The sequence below is a fragment of the Enhydra lutris genome, unplaced genomic scaffold (assembly GCF_002288905.1).
Source record: "Enhydra lutris kenyoni isolate GAN:26980312 unplaced genomic scaffold, ASM228890v2 scaffoldscaffold4, whole genome shotgun sequence".
Classification (NCBI taxonomy): Eukaryota; Metazoa; Chordata; class Mammalia; order Carnivora; family Mustelidae; genus Enhydra; species Enhydra lutris.
The window spans coordinates 22,094,560-22,111,992 of record NW_019154088.1 but is presented as its reverse complement, the minus strand read 5'-3'; the positions used below and the strand labels follow the sequence as shown (position 1 = coordinate 22,111,992).

General features: G+C 40.0%; 1 gene segment (V, D, J or C); it reads right to left on the bottom strand.

The window, feature by feature from the left end:
• The window catches only part of LOC111161424, a 438,646-nt gene that overhangs the window by 341,108 nt on the left and 80,105 nt on the right, over positions 1 to 17,433 (bottom strand).

Below are 17,433 nucleotides of genomic sequence, written 5' to 3'. Positions count from 1 at the left end.
TGACGTTGTGTGTCAGCTACACTCAAATAGAGGATTTTTTTAAAGACCAAAAATATCCTATCTTCTTCAGCCTTGAGAAGTTGGAGTTATTGATATCTGCCATTCAAAGTCTAATAATCGCCAAGCAAATCCTGTGTAAATACAGGCAATTGTAGTTAATGTTGAAACAGTTCAGAGCCACCAAATGGGGATATTACTTTGAAATCACAGTTGGATGTTACTGGAGTATACATTAGGCATTTTTCTGCCACAAAAGTACCAACTTTCTTCTACTTACTTTTTACTATCCTTTTATTTTAGTTTAATAGACTGGGAGGTAGCAATTTTATCAACTCTACTAGAATAAAGCTGCAGAATCATTCACTTCTGTCTCCTTGTTACAAATCATCCCTGCCTTGGTCTTTAGGAAGATGGAACGACTCCTCGGAATTATGATGCACTGTGGCTGAGATCTGCCATTTGTCCCTCTATTCCGACTCCTTTCCTTCCTCCTTCACTGCCCTCCCCAGGGAGCTATAGACCCATATTTTTACTGGTACAAATAGTGAGCTGCATATCTAGAAGTTCATCTTATAACAGAGGAATCTTGTTCTCCAGTGTATGTGGGAAATACCTGGAAAGAAAGTGGAGATGATTCCACAAGAGGCTGAGATTGTTACCACTGTTCATGTCAAGAGATGTGGGAGGAGGAACCAGGGAACACAGTGTGACAGAGCCTGCAGCGGGGTTCAGGTGCAGGTGGCAGGTGCCCTGAGAGCACTGTGTGCCTGCACAGAGGTAGATGGCGGCATCCACAGGCTGGGCTGCAGTGATGAGCAGGGAGCTGTCTTTTCTCAACTCACCAAACCGAGCTGTTAGTCTCTTGTGCTTCTTCATTTCTCCTCCCTTAGATAATGTCATCAAGTGGACTGGACCTTCCCCAAGCTTCTGTCTGTACCACTGAAAGCTGGAGAAAGTGCTCGTGGAGTTGCAGTAGGCAGTGAAATTTTCTCCCTCCTGGATGCTTAGAAAGCGAGGACTCTGTTCCAGTTGCTGGGTGCTCTCCCCTGTTTAAAAAAAAAAGCAGTGGGTGCTGGGGAAGGGCCCTGGGGCCTCTTTCCCAGCCTGATAAGATTTTTCCTTGCTCCTATCCCCCTTCTCCTTCCCTCACTCTCTCCCTTTCTTCCTTTAATTTTCCCTTGGATTTTCAGTTAATATAACCGGGAACTTGTCAAACTCACATGCCAATTGAATCCAAAGGATCAACACTGAGAATTTCAGGAGCATCTCTTCTTCCTGTCACAGGATGGCCTTGGTCACTGACTTTAGCTGCCTGTGAAAGATCCCCTCCTGAAGGAGGCTTTTTTGAGCTGGGTTAACTCTTGCCACCCATGTTGCTTTGGATAAAAAGGCAGAGGTCTCTGTGTGGCAGCCAATCCAATCACTCACCCCCACCCTCCCCTTCCTCCACCTTCACACTCTGCTTTGACTGTGGGAAGGATTTTGCCTTTTGAAATAGTACCCTCCTGTGGAGAGATAGGAAAGTGATTTACTTTCAATAATGTTTCTCTTTCTCCCAATTTCATTGGGTATGCACAAAAATCAAGATTTAACTAGAGTCTAATGACCTTTTTCAGGAACGGAAAACACATTCTTCAAAAAATCATTTTCAGACAGAATAACAGCAGATAAAGGAAATATCATCTTACAATTTCTGGTATCCTTAACAAGCATGTGAGCAGTACTATGTCCGCAAACTGTATTTCTAGATGTGTGTGTGTGTGTGTGTGTGTGTGTGTATTGTATTGTGCTTGAAACTGCAGTATATTTTTTGGGTCAATATGGCATAGGTAAGCACCCGGTCATAAACCTATTTTTGCCAAATTAAAGATGAATAACCCTGTTGTATATTACTTTTTTTTTTTTTTTAAAGATTTTACTTATTTACTAGAGAGAAAAAGAGATAGAGAGAGAGAGAGGGCAGTAACAGGGAGGAGAGGAAGAAGGAGACTCCCTACTGAGCAAGGAGCCTGTTGTGGAACTTGATCCCAGGACCCTGAGATCACAACCTGAGCCGAAGGCAGACACTTAATTGACTGAGCCACCTAGGTGCCCCAACCTTGTTGTATATTACTTAATTAAGAATACTTTTCTGATATCCTATTGCATTACTCTTCCATTAGGTCCCTGATTTATGACCAGCAAAGTCTTCAACACATAGTATTGTGATTGCATTTGTTGGATTCCCCTACAAGCTCCTTGACAAAAAGATCGTACCATTTTCACCTTTGTGGCCTTAGCGATTGCTAGGCAGAAAAATGTCGATACATAGTTAACAAACTATTGAATGAATGTGTGTGAGAGAGTGCGTGTACATTAATCTAGTGATTCAAGTATGTATATATTGTGATGTGAATGTAGTATATATTCAGATCTCATAAAATCTTGGGTAAATAGCATCATGGTTGTTTTAGCTACTGCTCATACCCATTAGTAAAGACCACTGGTGTTGGCCATGTGACTAGTTGCATCCAAGTATAATGAGATTTTGTTTGGTATGAAGGGTGTCCAGGTGAATGTTTTTCCTCCTTCTCTGCCATCTTATGCTCCATCTAGTAACTACTGAGTGTTAAGTACTATATCATCCTTCTGTCATGAGTTATATTAGTCATAATTTGACAGAATTAATCCACACTATTTAACTACTCATATTCTTTTTTTTTTGCCTCAAAAAGTGACATTTATTCAAAGAAAAAAAAAGAAAAAAAAAATGACAAGATGTCCATCCCTTGGATCCCTTCCCTCCCCTCTCCTGCTCCTCTTCAGCCCCCCAGACTGTACCCTGGGTGGGGCTAAGTAGCAGGACAGCCCCTCCGATGAGGTCAGCAACATTGAGGGGCATCTCCTCAATGGAGGTGTTGTAGAAGGTCTTGATGTCTTGAAGAGTCCTCTTGTCTTCTTCTGTCACCCTGTTAATAGCCACATCCTTAGGGACAAATCATCCACCAGGACCTATTATGTGGTTATAGTTTTCCCTGTTGGTGGGAAGGTCATAGTTGATAAAGAAACCTGCTGCACATCAATGCCTCTGGTCTACGTCAGGGGAGAGGACACATCAGCATGAGCTTGAGGAGGGGACCCAATTGAGCCGGAAGGGACTGGAGTGAGTGTACACAGCCAAAGGAAAACAAGGGAAACAGAAATGCTCTCTCCTCCAGCAACCGCAAGCATGCCAGATTTTCTTCCAGGTTGTAACTTTCCTGAAGAAGGACACGAGCAGGCCCCCTGGAGAGGGAATCAGCTTGCATAACTACTCATATTCTGAAGTAAAATGGAATCACTATCAACCTCAGTCAGTCGTTGAAGAAATGTTTCTTTTGATGCCCATTATAAATGGATCTGTTTGTAATCATACATTAAAACGAAAATAAAAACTAGTCATGCTCAAACAACACAGTGATCTGTCTCACGTATAATTGTTACTGATCTTCAAGTTCAGCTGCCCATTGCTCAAAAGTCCAGTACTCAAGAGATAAGTTTTGACTGAAAAGGAATATGAACTTTATTCAGGAGGCTAGCCACCTGGGGAGAAGGCAGACTTTTGTCTAAGATATTTTATTAACGGTCTAAAGAGGTAGCCCAATAAAGATTTGTTTGGGGGGAGCTTGCCCACTTGTCTTTACACACAGAGAGTTAAGTGAGAAGCATGAGAACTAGAATAGTGCTCTGAAGCTAGAGAGGAAAGGGCTGAGGTCAACTGTTGACCCCCGGGGCATTCCCCCCATTTCTCAGAACTTAAAAAGAACCACTGAGTCCCTCAAAGGCATGCAGTCATGACAGCCTTTTGGCCCATATGGATGGTCCTCCCCTGGGTCCGCCCTGCAGAAGAAGTGTGGTAGAAGGAAACAGAGTTCATGGTGCCAGTTCTGTATTCTTTTCAGTGCCACAAAGTTTTTCAAGGGAGCTTAGAACTCATTAAAACAGATAGCATGTTGAATATTAAAAAAAAATTATACAAAATCTTTTGGTGGTAGAGGAATACATTCTGACTAAATGTTTGATGTCGGAATCAGACATATTTAGATTGATGCTGCACCACTGCCATTTACCAGTGAGGTGACATCGGTTTACTTCACCCACTCATCTAATAGCTTCCTATGCAGTAGAATGGGGCTTACATTACTTATTCCTGTGTATGTCTTGAGGATACCCTGGGATTATGTACATAAATCAGACTGTGTTTCAATCAACCTATTTAGAGGATTCCCTATAGCACATCTCTACTCCTCATATTCCTCTGCAACAGGTCTTAGCAAAAGGTCCAGCTGGGTCCTTATTCAGAAAAATCCAAGAGCATGTCACAATCATCCTAAGTGAAAACACCCAGAATGTGTGAACATCCTGCCCTCTGACAAGGGTCATGTGAAGAGGTAGGATAAGCACACAAGATCCAATTAGTCACCTTTCCCTTTTTAATCAGTTGGTATACAAAGTACCGAGGTAGGTCAAAAGAGGTATTTTTGATTTGGTAAACTTAATAAACTATGCATACAACTAGCAGTGCTATCAACCCCTCTAAAAACTTTATATAAATCAACTCCTTTAATCCCACTGATAACACTAGGAGGTAGCTAATATTAATCTCATTTTTACTGAGGAGCAAATTAAGGTAGAGAGAGGTTAAGTAAGCTCCCCAAGATCATAAAGCAGTCAGGCTTCAAATCTAGGCAGATTTGAATCTATGCTAAAAAATGCATAAACTTGACCATCTTAGATTACTGTCTCTCAGGTTGTGTAAACTTGGCCACAAGGGGGTCAGCAGACCAAGAGCATCACCTGGGAACTCGTTAGAAAGGCAGATCTACAGGTCCTACTGAATCATAGTCTGTAGTTTAACAAGATCCCCACATGATCAAAGTTTGAAGAACTCTGATAAGGAAGTGGTAGAGTGACCACTCCAGATCATTGTGTTCTTTGTAGAAAATAAATATGCATCCAAGGATCGTGGTGGATTCAAGAAAAATAATATACACTTAACTTATTAAAACTACCTTGAATTTATGAATATTCTAATATATAGTTCCTCTTAAAGCAGCTGTAGATCTTCATCTCCTTGACTTGCTTTCTCAACTCAACCACTGAGATATTTTTATTCCCTTAACTTAAGTCTGTAATGTGGATGCTGGAGATATCTTGTGTTTTTATCTCCTAAATCTCGGCCTAGGGAAATCTTTTCTATCCAAGGCTGAGATTACATCTTTTCTTTCCAAGAAAAACATCTCATATCTTACTCAATTTATTCAAGTCAACTTGTAGCTTTATACAGTTCTGAACGTGGTTTCTGTGCAGAGCTAGAGCTTCATTTTGGGGTCTAAGATTTAGTGCCTTTGGGTGTTCACAGGTGCTATTAATTAATTAACTGGCCTGTGTTTCTAACTGACTCATCAACACCACTCTCTCTAACTCTGTTTTATACGAATAACTGTACATTGTTAGCAATTCAAACCCCCGACCAGATTGCAATTTTTTATCCAATCCATCTCAGAAATAGTGTACATTTTACCCCACCCACACAATGAGGCTCATCCCATCATTTTTCTAATTCTTTATGAGATTCTTATTAGTTGATCATGGACATCTTAATTTTAGAATACATTTTAGAACAACCCTGTGAGAGGTAAGGTAGGTGAAATTGTCCTTTCAGAATAAAGGAGGAAACCTGTCTATGATTGCAGATTAGGGATGAATGGACAAGAGTCAAAAGTCAGTTTCCTCTTGCCTCTTCGTTTTAGGGCACCACAGAAAAGCAGAAAAGGGGAATGGTGAGATGGGACAAAGAAAGAAATGTCCATGTAGGTATGGAAGAAACTAGAGTAAAAGTAAAATACTCACGTGGCACCTCAGGTGGTACACACGGTTAAGTGGCTAACTCTTGGTTTCTGCTCAGGTCATGATCTCAAGGATGTGAGACATAGCCCTGTGTTGGGCTCAGCAGAGTCTCCTTCAGATGCTCCATCCCTATGCCCCTCCCACTCATGTTCTCTCTCTCTCTAAGATAAATAAATACATCTTAAAAAAAGTAAAATATTCACATTGCAGGTCCCATTCATGCCAGGGTGGGGAATAAGTTGATATAATCAACATTTAGGAGATGGGAAATTATGAAAAGCCATTGCTGTAACTCAGTGTATAGGCCTGATTGATCTAAAGCATCACATTATATAATGTCAAAAAATGAGAGGATATGGGGCGCCTGGGTGGCTCAGTGGGTTAAAGCCTCTGCCTTCGGCTCAGGTCGTGATCTCAGAGTCCTGGGATCGAGCCCCACATCGGGCTCTCTGCTCAGCAGGGAGCCTGCTTCCTCCTCTCTCTCTGCCTGCCTCTCTGCCTACTTGTAATCTCTGTCTGTCAAATAAATAAATAAAATCTTAAAAAAAAATTGAAAAAAAAATGAGAGGATAAACCGAGTTACTGACATGGCTGATGCAGAGGAGAGAAGTTGACAAATTAAGGCATAGGTAGCTACATTATCAAATATATATATTTGCATTCTGAGATAATTTTTTCAGACTCAAAAATATTTGATTCATTGGGGTTGCTTTTTCAAAACACCTATTGAAGACAAGTTTGCTGCCTCAGCACTGGGTATCACAACCCCAGCAGCAGGATGGGAAACAGGCTACAGGTGTCCAAAGGACACAGAACACAGAGCCTGGGAGGCAGAAGTGTGCGGGGAGCTCTGAGTCTCCTTATTAGCAAGGGTAGCTCTTAGTTTCTCCCTTCTTTTCCATCCCAAATTAAATTTATTACAAATAGGATATTGGCCATCCTTCCTGGGATTCTGCTTATACCTGTGAAACATACAAAGAAACAGGAATAGCACCTTCAACCTCTCTCCTGCTTTGACACGCATAGTTCGAGAACCCAGTTCCCTGTTGATTGGCAAGGCAGCATAAGACATCTAAGTTTAATCGTACTATAGAATTTAGACCATTTTTGTACCCTTCTTGCAGGGAACCCTGGATGATCCCAAATGAGCATGACTATGTTACTTCCCTTAGCCTGTTGGGAAAGTCTTTGATAGCTTTGGTGCCCACATCCAAGGCAAAGCCTCAAGATCCAAGCTGCAGACCCCAGGGTCTTTTCCATTGGTTCTGGCTGAGTATCCAAACTTAAGATGCTTTAAGTTCAAGGTCTTAAACTTCAAGAAATAGAATGATGTGTGTGGTTATGAACACAATCAGAGATAAGCTCCCCTCTTTGCCAACAATCATCCACACAAACTGTAAAAGGTGTCATTCGGATCTATGAATGGAAGCACAAACATGACCCTCTTGGAGAGGATTCATAAATATTAAAAATATTATCCAATATGCAGTAAATTGTTTCTTTTAAGTGGGCTATTCCAAGTAGAAGACTTCTGCTTTCAGGCTTATGGAGACCCAAGAATCTCTTGCAAGGCTGAGAATTCTTCCTAAAGTCACCAAATAACCTTCTCACTTTGGGTCTTACTAATTCTAAAAGAATTGTCAAGAAACAATGACCTGCCCCTCCCATTTCCCCCCACCACTCTCCACTCTCCCCTGCTCTGGGACCTGGAGACCCTGCTCTCCTCTCCTGGCCACTTTCTCTTTCCTATTTCCTACCACAAACCCTCTCTTCAACCTCTACCGCTTCCATAAACTGTATACATTCCTGAATAAATTTACGTTTTTCAAAACAAGCCAGAAGAAATACAGCTTTCTTGCCAGACATCATCCTTAACATGTTGAGGCACAGACACACCACTTGCTCAAACACAAGTGAGAGGGAAGGAGAAACACATAAGGAGAAATAAAATATAAACAAACACAGCAAAATAATGGCAAACTATATTTATGTGTACAAATAAATATATATATGCAAAACCCCATCCACATAGGTGTGTGTGTATATACTTTCCCATCATATCAAGGTATTAATGCTTATTAACACCCCAATGTTCAACAGGCATCAGAGTATATCTATCTGTGTGATTGGATAGCTGAACAGTCATATGTGCTGAGTTGTTTCAAAGTATTTCTCCCAGTTTTCTCTATTTCCCCCTGCCCTTCCTCCACCCTGCCCATCCTTGACATGGGTATACAGGAGAATATTCCCATGATATCATAAATTTAAATTATCTGGCTTAAATTTACAACCAGGAATAGTCAGAACTTACTCTCCATAATGTACTAGATGTGTGATTATAGAAAAAGTTAGTATGTTTTCTGGGCCTTCTGACAGTTACATGAGAAGTAAGCATGTTGTTCTATTGTTATATTGGGATGCAGTCCATGGAAAGTAAAGGGAAAGTGGATACGTTACTACAGAAAAGGGTCATATACTCTCCCATCCACTCCATTCTGAACTTATGTGCTCCTGGTATGCTGGTTCTGCTAATCCATGGCTACTCTGAGTCACGGTTTACTGTTCAGCCTTATCATTTTTTCCTAGGCTTGACCTTCTACGTGACTTGAAAATTCTTGTGTTTGATCTTCAGAGGCTAAGGGAAAGCACAGTGGCACAGTTCCCTTAATAATTAGTGTTGTTCCACCTTGTGTGAAAACATGTTACATGTTTACCAGTTACCTCAGAATATCCTAGTGCAATTCAACATGTGTATACAGCATTCATTTTGTGGCAGATCATCATAACTGGTAATTTTAAAAAAACGATTTTGTTTTTATTTTAGTTGAGAGAGAGCATGAGTAGGGGGAAGGGCAGAGGGAGAAGCAGGCTTCCCGCTGAGCAGGGAGCCAGACGTGGGACTCTGTCCCAGGACCCTGGGATCATGACCTGAGCCGAAGGCGGACAGCTAACTGGCTGAACCCCCCAGGTGCCCTTGTAACTGGTAATTTTTTAAGAGATAAAAGAATAAAATTGTTTCTTCTAAGCAATGCTTTACTTGTTTTCTGTTGTTTAGCAGCGTGTTCTATAAATAGGTATCAGTCAGATCAGATCTGTAGATAGTATTGTAGATAGACTTGTGCAAGTCTACTATATTCTTTCTGATTTCTGACTATGTATTGAGCACAAAGGGTAAAGGTCTGCAAGTGTAATTATGGATTTGTCTATTTTTCCTTTCAGTTCTAACAGTTTTGGCTTCCAGTGTTCTGAAGCTCTATTGTTAGGAGCATACACATTAACATTGTTATGTCTTCTTAAGTATGTAATATCCCTCTTCATTTCTGAAATATTTCTTTTTCTGAAGTCCAATTTGTCTGACATTAATACAGTCTTCCCAAATTAGTGTTTGCTTGGATGTCTTCTTCCATACTTTATTTTTAATCTTTCTATGTCATATTTAACATGGGTTTCATGGAAACAGTACTGAAGTGGGTTAAAAAAAACTCGTACTGGCAATCTTTGTCTTTAAACTTCTTTAAGTTTGTGTACTTAGACTATTTGTGTTTAATGTAATTATTGATGTGGTTAGATTTAGGTCTGTTATTTCATTGTTCACTTTCTGTTGGCGTCCTCTGTTTTTCTTCCTCGGCATCCTGTTATCTCTTTGCTATTTGACTTTTTCTTTTTGTAGTATATTTTTAGTGGCTTCCTAAGGATGTTTTAAACCTATGTTTTAAGAAGCACATTGGCTGTTTGTTATGGACTAATATGTCCCCCCACCCTAATTCACTTATTGAAACCCACCCCCTAATATGATGTTAACCAGAGGAAGCTGTTAAAGTGGTAGTTGGGTCTTTAAAGATTTTAAAGATTAGGATATATTTACATGTCCTCAAGGCAATGGATCAAACTTCTGATGAGACAGAAAACATTGGAATATGTACCAGAGGTAGAAGGACCAAGTTTTGATAAGAGGGGAAATAGTTATTTCCAGTTTTATTGGAAAGAAGGAGGATAAGATCTGTTTAGATTGTAACAATTTTTTAGAGTGTGACGGCAGAAAGTTGAATTGTTTATTAATTTCTAATGGAATCTTATTTGTTCTTATAAATAGAAATTAAGTGTCTTCCAAGAAAGCAAATGGAGGAATTTCTGGATTAGGAAGTCTGGGGAGTATGAGAATTTTTGAAATAGTTACAGGAAATGACAGTGGGAGATGATTACAGAGAATATTTTTGAGGCAACACTGGGGCCCTGGTTAGTGTTAAAGATGACAGCGTGTCTTAATGGCACCAGTCTGCACACTTGTGTGATTATTTTGAACTCTGCTTATCAGATAAAGCATACATTAGGAGAAGGCAGATACTGATCTATAATTAGGAATTAATAAAGCCACTGATAGGACACAGAACTGGGGAGAGAAAAAATTGGATAATGACTAAAAGTTGATTGAAGTAGGGCCATGGAATTCAGATGGTGTAGATAAGCAAATAAAAAATAGGGGGCTCCTGAGTGGCTCAGTCAGTTAAGTGCCTGATGCTTGATTTCTGCTCAGGTCATGATCTCAGGGTCATGAAATTGTGCCCTGTGTGGGGCTCTGCTCTGTGTGTGGAGCCTGCTTGGGATTCAGTCTCTCCCTTTCCCCTCCCACCCTCACTCACCCTTCTTGCTCTCTCTTTCTCTAAAGAAAAAAAAAAATGCTTCTGAGAAATAACATGACATGAAAGGGATCCAGGAACCAAATGGTCATATATAGCCAAAGAACAAGCCAGTGGATATGGCTGAATGTAAGCATGTGAGGTTTTAGACCTGATGTAAGATTTCACTGGTGGAACAATATCTAACCAGAGAATTATCATGGCATATTTCTAGAGTGTGGGCACAGGAATTAATGGCTAAAGGGGATTATAATTAACAGTCTTTACAATTGATTAATTCAGGCTCTCTCTGAATGGCCCATGTAGACACTTAAGTTCATGTGGTATTTTAGATTATACTGGAATTCTCCTGTGTTATAGCCTTCAATATATAAGGAAAAGTATCTGGTGTTTATAAAGATGCAAAAAGAAGTGGGGAAAGTAGGGGTGAGAGGTATAGAGACAATGGTCTGGGCTTTGTGGGTGGTGGTGAAGAGAATGCTGTTCTATCTAAATCTGAGGTGTTTTAGGTGAAGGAGAATAAGGAGCAACCACAAGAGAAAGAGTCACGCTTGGTTAAGGATGTGGAAGCACTTTCCACAGGGGCTACTGGATGTCTGTTTGCAACAGATTGGGAATTTAGAGGACACAGCAGAAACTTTTCATTGGATGGTAAGAGACAGTTATGTCAGCTTAAAAAAATAAGATCCCTTGGGGCCTCATTCCTCTCTGGAAAGAGTAGATCACAGGAAGGACTGGACGAGCTTGCAAGGGGTCCTAGTACAGAGAATCACAGTCACAGTAAGATTAGCTGGTGCTCAAGTCTCTCAGCCGGTGTCAAGAATCAGCAGAATCTGGCTATCTAGCTGAATCAGCTCTCATACACTGCATTTCATCCCACTCCAAAGTCTGCATCTGCTTCTAACTATAGATAGAAGCCCTAGAGAAAAGCATGTCTACCTCCCATTCAAAACCCATGTGGCAGAGGACACACCTGGAGCACAATCCCTGAAGTCCCACTATCGCTGCCCTCATTGCTTGTACATAATTGCCTGGATCTCAGCAACAGAAGCTGTAATGTGCGGGGAGAGTGTGGGATGTCTATTCTGGATGACTGTGAATCTTCTTTCTTTCCCATCTATTCCTGTTGGTGTTAAGGACCTGACTCTCCTAATTTCTTTCTGAACATCATTCCTCTCTTATATTCTTTTGCTTCCTATTTAACATGAAGCCCAAAGGCAACAATTCCAAAGCTCTTTTATAGATGCCATCGAGCAACACATTCCTCTCTCTTCCATTTCAACATCCTGACAAATCCAAAGACTGGCTGAACTCCCTCATACACCATCATAACAAACTGGAACCACACACTAGATTCTAGGGTACTGTTAATTTGGGAAAGGTGTTGGCTGACAAAGCCCTTTGACCACATAATATACCATGATGCCATGGGAGTCTTTTCAGGTTATGGCAGGTTTTGCTTGTCCCCTACAAATAGTGAATTTACTTCTTCATCCTTCTAAACAGAACCTGGATGTTCTTTGAGCTATCAATATTCCTAAATAAAAACACATATTTTGCCAGGCCTTTACTGAGTATAACACATAAGCAATGAATCTTGCAACACTGCATCAAAAACTAATGATGTATTTTACAGTGCCTAACATAACACAATAAAAATTTTTTTTTGTCTTATGCTTTTTCTAAGAGTTTTACAATTTAACATTTTACATTTGTCTGTGATACACTTCAGGTTGATTTTATTAACTTAGTTTTCATGAAGTGTGAAGCTTAAATCAAGTTTCATTTTTCTTGCTGATGGAGGTCCACTTGCTCCACCACCATAGATGGAAAAGATTATCTTTCCTCCATTTAGTTTCTTTGGCACTTTTGTAAAAGAAAAAAAATTCAGTCTGGTATATTTGTGTAGATCCATTTATAGGTTCTCTAGTTTTTACATTGATCTATATCTCTATCTCTGCACCAATAACACATCATTTTGATTACTGTAGCTGTGGCTTGAAGCCACATAGACTTTATTCTTCTTTTCTCCCACTTTATTCTTCTTTTCTCAAGATTCTTCTAGGTATTCTAGTATTCTGCCTCTTCATATAAATTTTCGAATAATCTTGCATACATGTATAAAAAACCCTGCATGGATTTCAACAGGAACTATGTAAAATGTATTTATCATTTTGAGGAGAATTGACATACCTATCATTTTGAGTCTTTTAATTTACAAACACAGGAGGTGTCTTCATTTGTCTTCTTTGATTTCCTTCATCAACATTTTGGAGTTTTCGGCACAAAATTTTGATAAATGTTTTATTAGATTTACACCTAGGAGTTTGGGATCCTTTTGAAGCATTGTAAATGGCATTATATTTTTAATTTATGTGTTCACATGTTCACTGCTAACATATAGAAATGCATTTGACTTTTGTATGTTTATCTTGTATCCCATGACCTTGTTGAACCCACTGAATAGTTTTAGGATATTTTTTGTATATACATCGGAATTTTCTACAGTAGACAATAATGTTATCTACAAGGAGTGGAAGTTTTACTTCTTTTCTGATCTATATGATTGTCTTTACTTGTACTTACTTTACTGCACTGGCTCAAGCATCTAGCATTATGTGGAATTAAACTGACAAGTGTGAATATCCTTATCTTTTTCCTGATCTTAGTGCAAAAGTGTATAGTATTTTACTGGTCAGCATACCATTAGCTATTGAGGAGGTCCCCCACTACTCTTATGTTACTCAAAGTTTTTACCATGAATGAGCATTGAATTATGGCAAAAAAAAATTTCTTCATAGATTAACATGATTATGTGATTTTTCTTTTTTAGTCTGTTAATGTGGTGGATTCCATCAATTAATTTCCAAGCATTGAAGCAGACTTGAGTCTCTGAAAAAAAAAAAAAGCATTTGCATTTGGTATTATTCTTTTCATATATTGATGAATTCTACTTGTTAATATTTTGTGAAGAAATTTTGTGCCTATATTCACAAGGGAAATTTCTCGGCAGTTTTCTTTTCTGTATGGTCTTCGCCTGATTTTGGTATTGGGGAAATACCAGCTTCTTAAAATGAGTTAGGAATTACTTTCTTTCTATTTTCTGGAAGAAACTGTAAAATTCATGCTAACTCTTCAGATTTTTAATAGAATTTTCCAATTAAGCCATTTGAGTCTAGAGATTTATTATTATTATTATTTAACATTTAATTTTTCACATTTTGACCTCAGCTTTTTAAAAAAAGATTTTATTTATTCATTTGAGAGAGAGAGAGACAGCAAACGAGAGCAGAACAGGAGGGAGGGCAGAGAGAGAAGCAGGATCTCCATGTAACAGGGAGCCAGATGTGGGGCTCCTTTCCAGGACCTTGGGATCATGACCTGAGTTGAAGGCAGACATGTAACTGACTGAGCCACCAGACACCCCATGACTTCAGCTTTCTCTGACTTCTTCTTAAGGAGAGATAAGAGGGGTTGTTCCTGGATCTCTGCATCAAAGTTTGGGGACCAGTTGCAGGTGCTCTGACAGCACTGTGTCCCTGCGCAGAAATAGGTTCCTGCATCTGCAGTCTGGGAGGCCTCCATGTGCAAGGAACTGTCCTTTCTAGACTCTCCAAACAGAGCTGTCAGTCTTTTCTGCTTTACTTCTCCACCCTTAAGTAATGAGATCAGGAGAACAGGACCACCTCCAGGCCTCTGTTTGTACCACTGGAAGCTGGTTAAAATGCTTGAGGAATTGCAGGAAATGGTGAAGTCCTTCCCTTCTTGTAGAAGCAAAAATTGAGGATTTTGCTTGATCTCTTGTCCATTTATTTCTGTTAAAAAAAAAAAAAAAGGGGAACATCAAAGAAAATCGCATTGGATTCCCCGTTCTCTGAGCTACAATGGCCTCTCACTCTTGTCTAATATTCTCTTTCTTTCCATGTCTCCCTCCCCAAGTCCCTCTTTCTCTTTTTTTTTTAGTTTCTCCCTTCCATTTTTTTGCTATCAATCAGAAAACCTCATTCCTGCAGGTGCCTGCAGATAATAATCCACTGTGTTGGATTCTCGGGAAACAATGAGGGAAATTTCAAACTCACGTGATATTCGCATCCATAAGATCAGCACTGGTACTGTAAGTAACATCTCTCTCCTCCCTCTTCAGAAAGAGTGGCCTAATCTGGGTGCTCCTAAATGCGTTTCCCCTGCACAAGCGTCTTCCAGACCCAAAGAAATGTAATCTACCGCTACCTTTTGGAGAGTAGGGGAAAGAAGTGACTGTAATTTTAAGACAGCCAATCGGACCGTTTTTCTCAGCCACTTTCGGAGGAGGGTCTATGCTTACAGATGCTGCCTCCCTGTGGCCGGACTCGAGAATTGCTGATTTTATAGCTGATTTCTTTCTTTCTTTAAAAAAAAAAAAAATTTTTTTTTTTTTAATTTATTTGACAGACAGAGATCACAAGTAGGCAGAGAGGCAGGCAGAGAGAGAGGAAGGAAAGCAGGTTTCCTGCTGAGCAGAGAGCCCGATGCGGGGCTCGATTCCAGGACCCTGGGATCATGACCTGAGCCGAAAGCAGAGGCTTTAACCCACTGAGCCACCCAGGCACCTCATATAGCTGATTTCTTACACACTGTTTCTAATTCAAATGGTATATATATTTGTCAAGACTTGGGGAAACAAGAGTTTAATGATATTAATATTGTTTAGGGAGGAATACTTTGTCTTTTAAAAATGGATTCTGTGATTTACAACTGGGGTGTGAAAAGGAAAAAAAAATCCATTTGTCATTTCCAGTTTCACTCAGAATCATGTAGCATGGGTCTGTGCATGTGTTAACGGAACATACGAGGCCACAAATATTTTAATAAATGGGGAAAAGACACTTTTTTTTGTTAGGTCACTCATGATCTCTAAGGAGAAGATAAAAAGTACCAAATTCTCTGTCATCATACAGATTACCCTGGTTGTTAATTACCCAATTTAGAGGTCATCTCTACTGCCCCACTACGTTACTTTCCCACATATTAGGGATTTTTAAAAAATCAATATAATTTGGAAAAAAAGGTCTTAAATAGCACACATGAATTTCTCTATGAAGGCTTCCATAAAACACAACACTTGGGTAGAATAGCTCCATATGGTTTCACAGATTTTCACTCTCACTTACCATAGCACTTAACTGTCCTGTCTTATAATGATCTGTTCATTATCTGAGCTGCCTCGTATATCTTGAGGGTATGTACTGTATCATCCTCAACAACTGTGCTGTCCTATGTGGTAGCTACTAGCCACATGAGACTACTTAAAGTAATTAAAATTAAATGAAATTTAAATGTAGTTTCTCAGCTGTATGAGCCACATTTCAAATGCTTAGTAGCCACATAGGGCTAGTGGGTAGTGGACAGCACAGGTATAGAATGTTTCCACCATCTCGGGAAGTTCTGTTGGACCATGCTCCTCCAGAACGTGGGGTCTATGAATATAAGGAATTTTGTCTGTTTGGTTCACTAATGGGTCACGAGTAAAGTCCCTGACATGTGATAGTCACTCAATCAATATTTGTCTTTACTCATCTCAATGTTCGCAGAAACTATTCTAACACCTGGCAAAGAGTAGATACTGAAATATTTGTTAAATGATAAATTAATGTGTTGCTTTCATATGCAATATATGAAAGTTTGAACTCAAAATTTTCCAAAGACCAATCTAAATGTATCCTTCCATGAAGGTAAACAATCAAGGGTTGGTTGTAGCTATTTAGAAATGTTAGTTTGGAGGAGTGCCTGATTGGCTCAGTCAGTTAAGCATCTGGATTCAGCTCAGGTTGTGATCCTGGGGTCCTGGGACAGAGGCCCAGGTAGGGCTTCCTGCTCAGTGGGAAGTCTGTTTTTCCCTCTGCACCCCCCTTCCTCATGCTCTAAGAAATGTTACTTTGGGGGAGAAACTGTATTCTTTTCCTAGGTCTACCATAACAAACTACCGCAAATGTGGTGGCTCAAAAGAGCAAAATCTTTACTAGCAGTGCTGGATGCCAGGAGCATGAAATCAAGGTGTCAGCAGGGCAGTACTCCCTCTGAATGCTTTAGGGGAGGATCCTTCCCTGCCTCCTCCAGCTTCTGGTGTCTCCAGCACTCCTTGGCGTGGGGCTGCATCACTCCAAACTCTTACCTCCAACAAGAATGCGTCACAAGGCCTTCTCATCTGTGTGTCTCTTAAAAGGACACTTGTCATTTATGATTTATGACCACAGGGATAATCCAGGATGATCTTATATTGCTATTCTTAACCTAATTACATTTGCAAGGCTCTTTGTCAGATCAGGTTACATTCACAGTGTCTGTGGATTAAGATGTGGGCTTATCTTTTGGGGGCCCAGCGGTTAGCCCCCTATAGGAGTTCTCATGTTTTTGAAGTATTGCCATGTAAATGTTTTGATAGTAGAAATCTCAACACTTCATTTAGAATCAAAGGTGGATCTGAATTTGAATCGATGCGTAATATGGAAACAGAACAAGAGGCAGTCTCTGGATGTGCCAGAAAATGAAAATCCCATGGGTTAAGATAAACCTTTGGACATGCACACTATGGAATACTTTTTCCTCCCAACAGGAGTGTTGGACCTGGGTCCCAAAATGAAGACAAAACTATCAGTGCTGTGGTGGTAGACTCCTTTCCATCCCCAAGAGCAGAGAGTGGGGAAGGGGCACCTGCGAGTGTATTTATCATTCTGTCACAGAATGTTACAGAAGTGTAACCTGGCACAGGGAAGTCTGGCGCTCTTCCCCAACACACACTGTAGTCTCTGGTGTAACCTCTCTCTGGGTTCATTAGCCTGACGTAGAAATTTGCTTAGTGAGGAGAAGAGGACCTGACCATGCATTGGCATAAGGAGTAGAAGGAAACTCTACACTCCTGGTAGGAAATGCTTGCACTGAACATAAATAT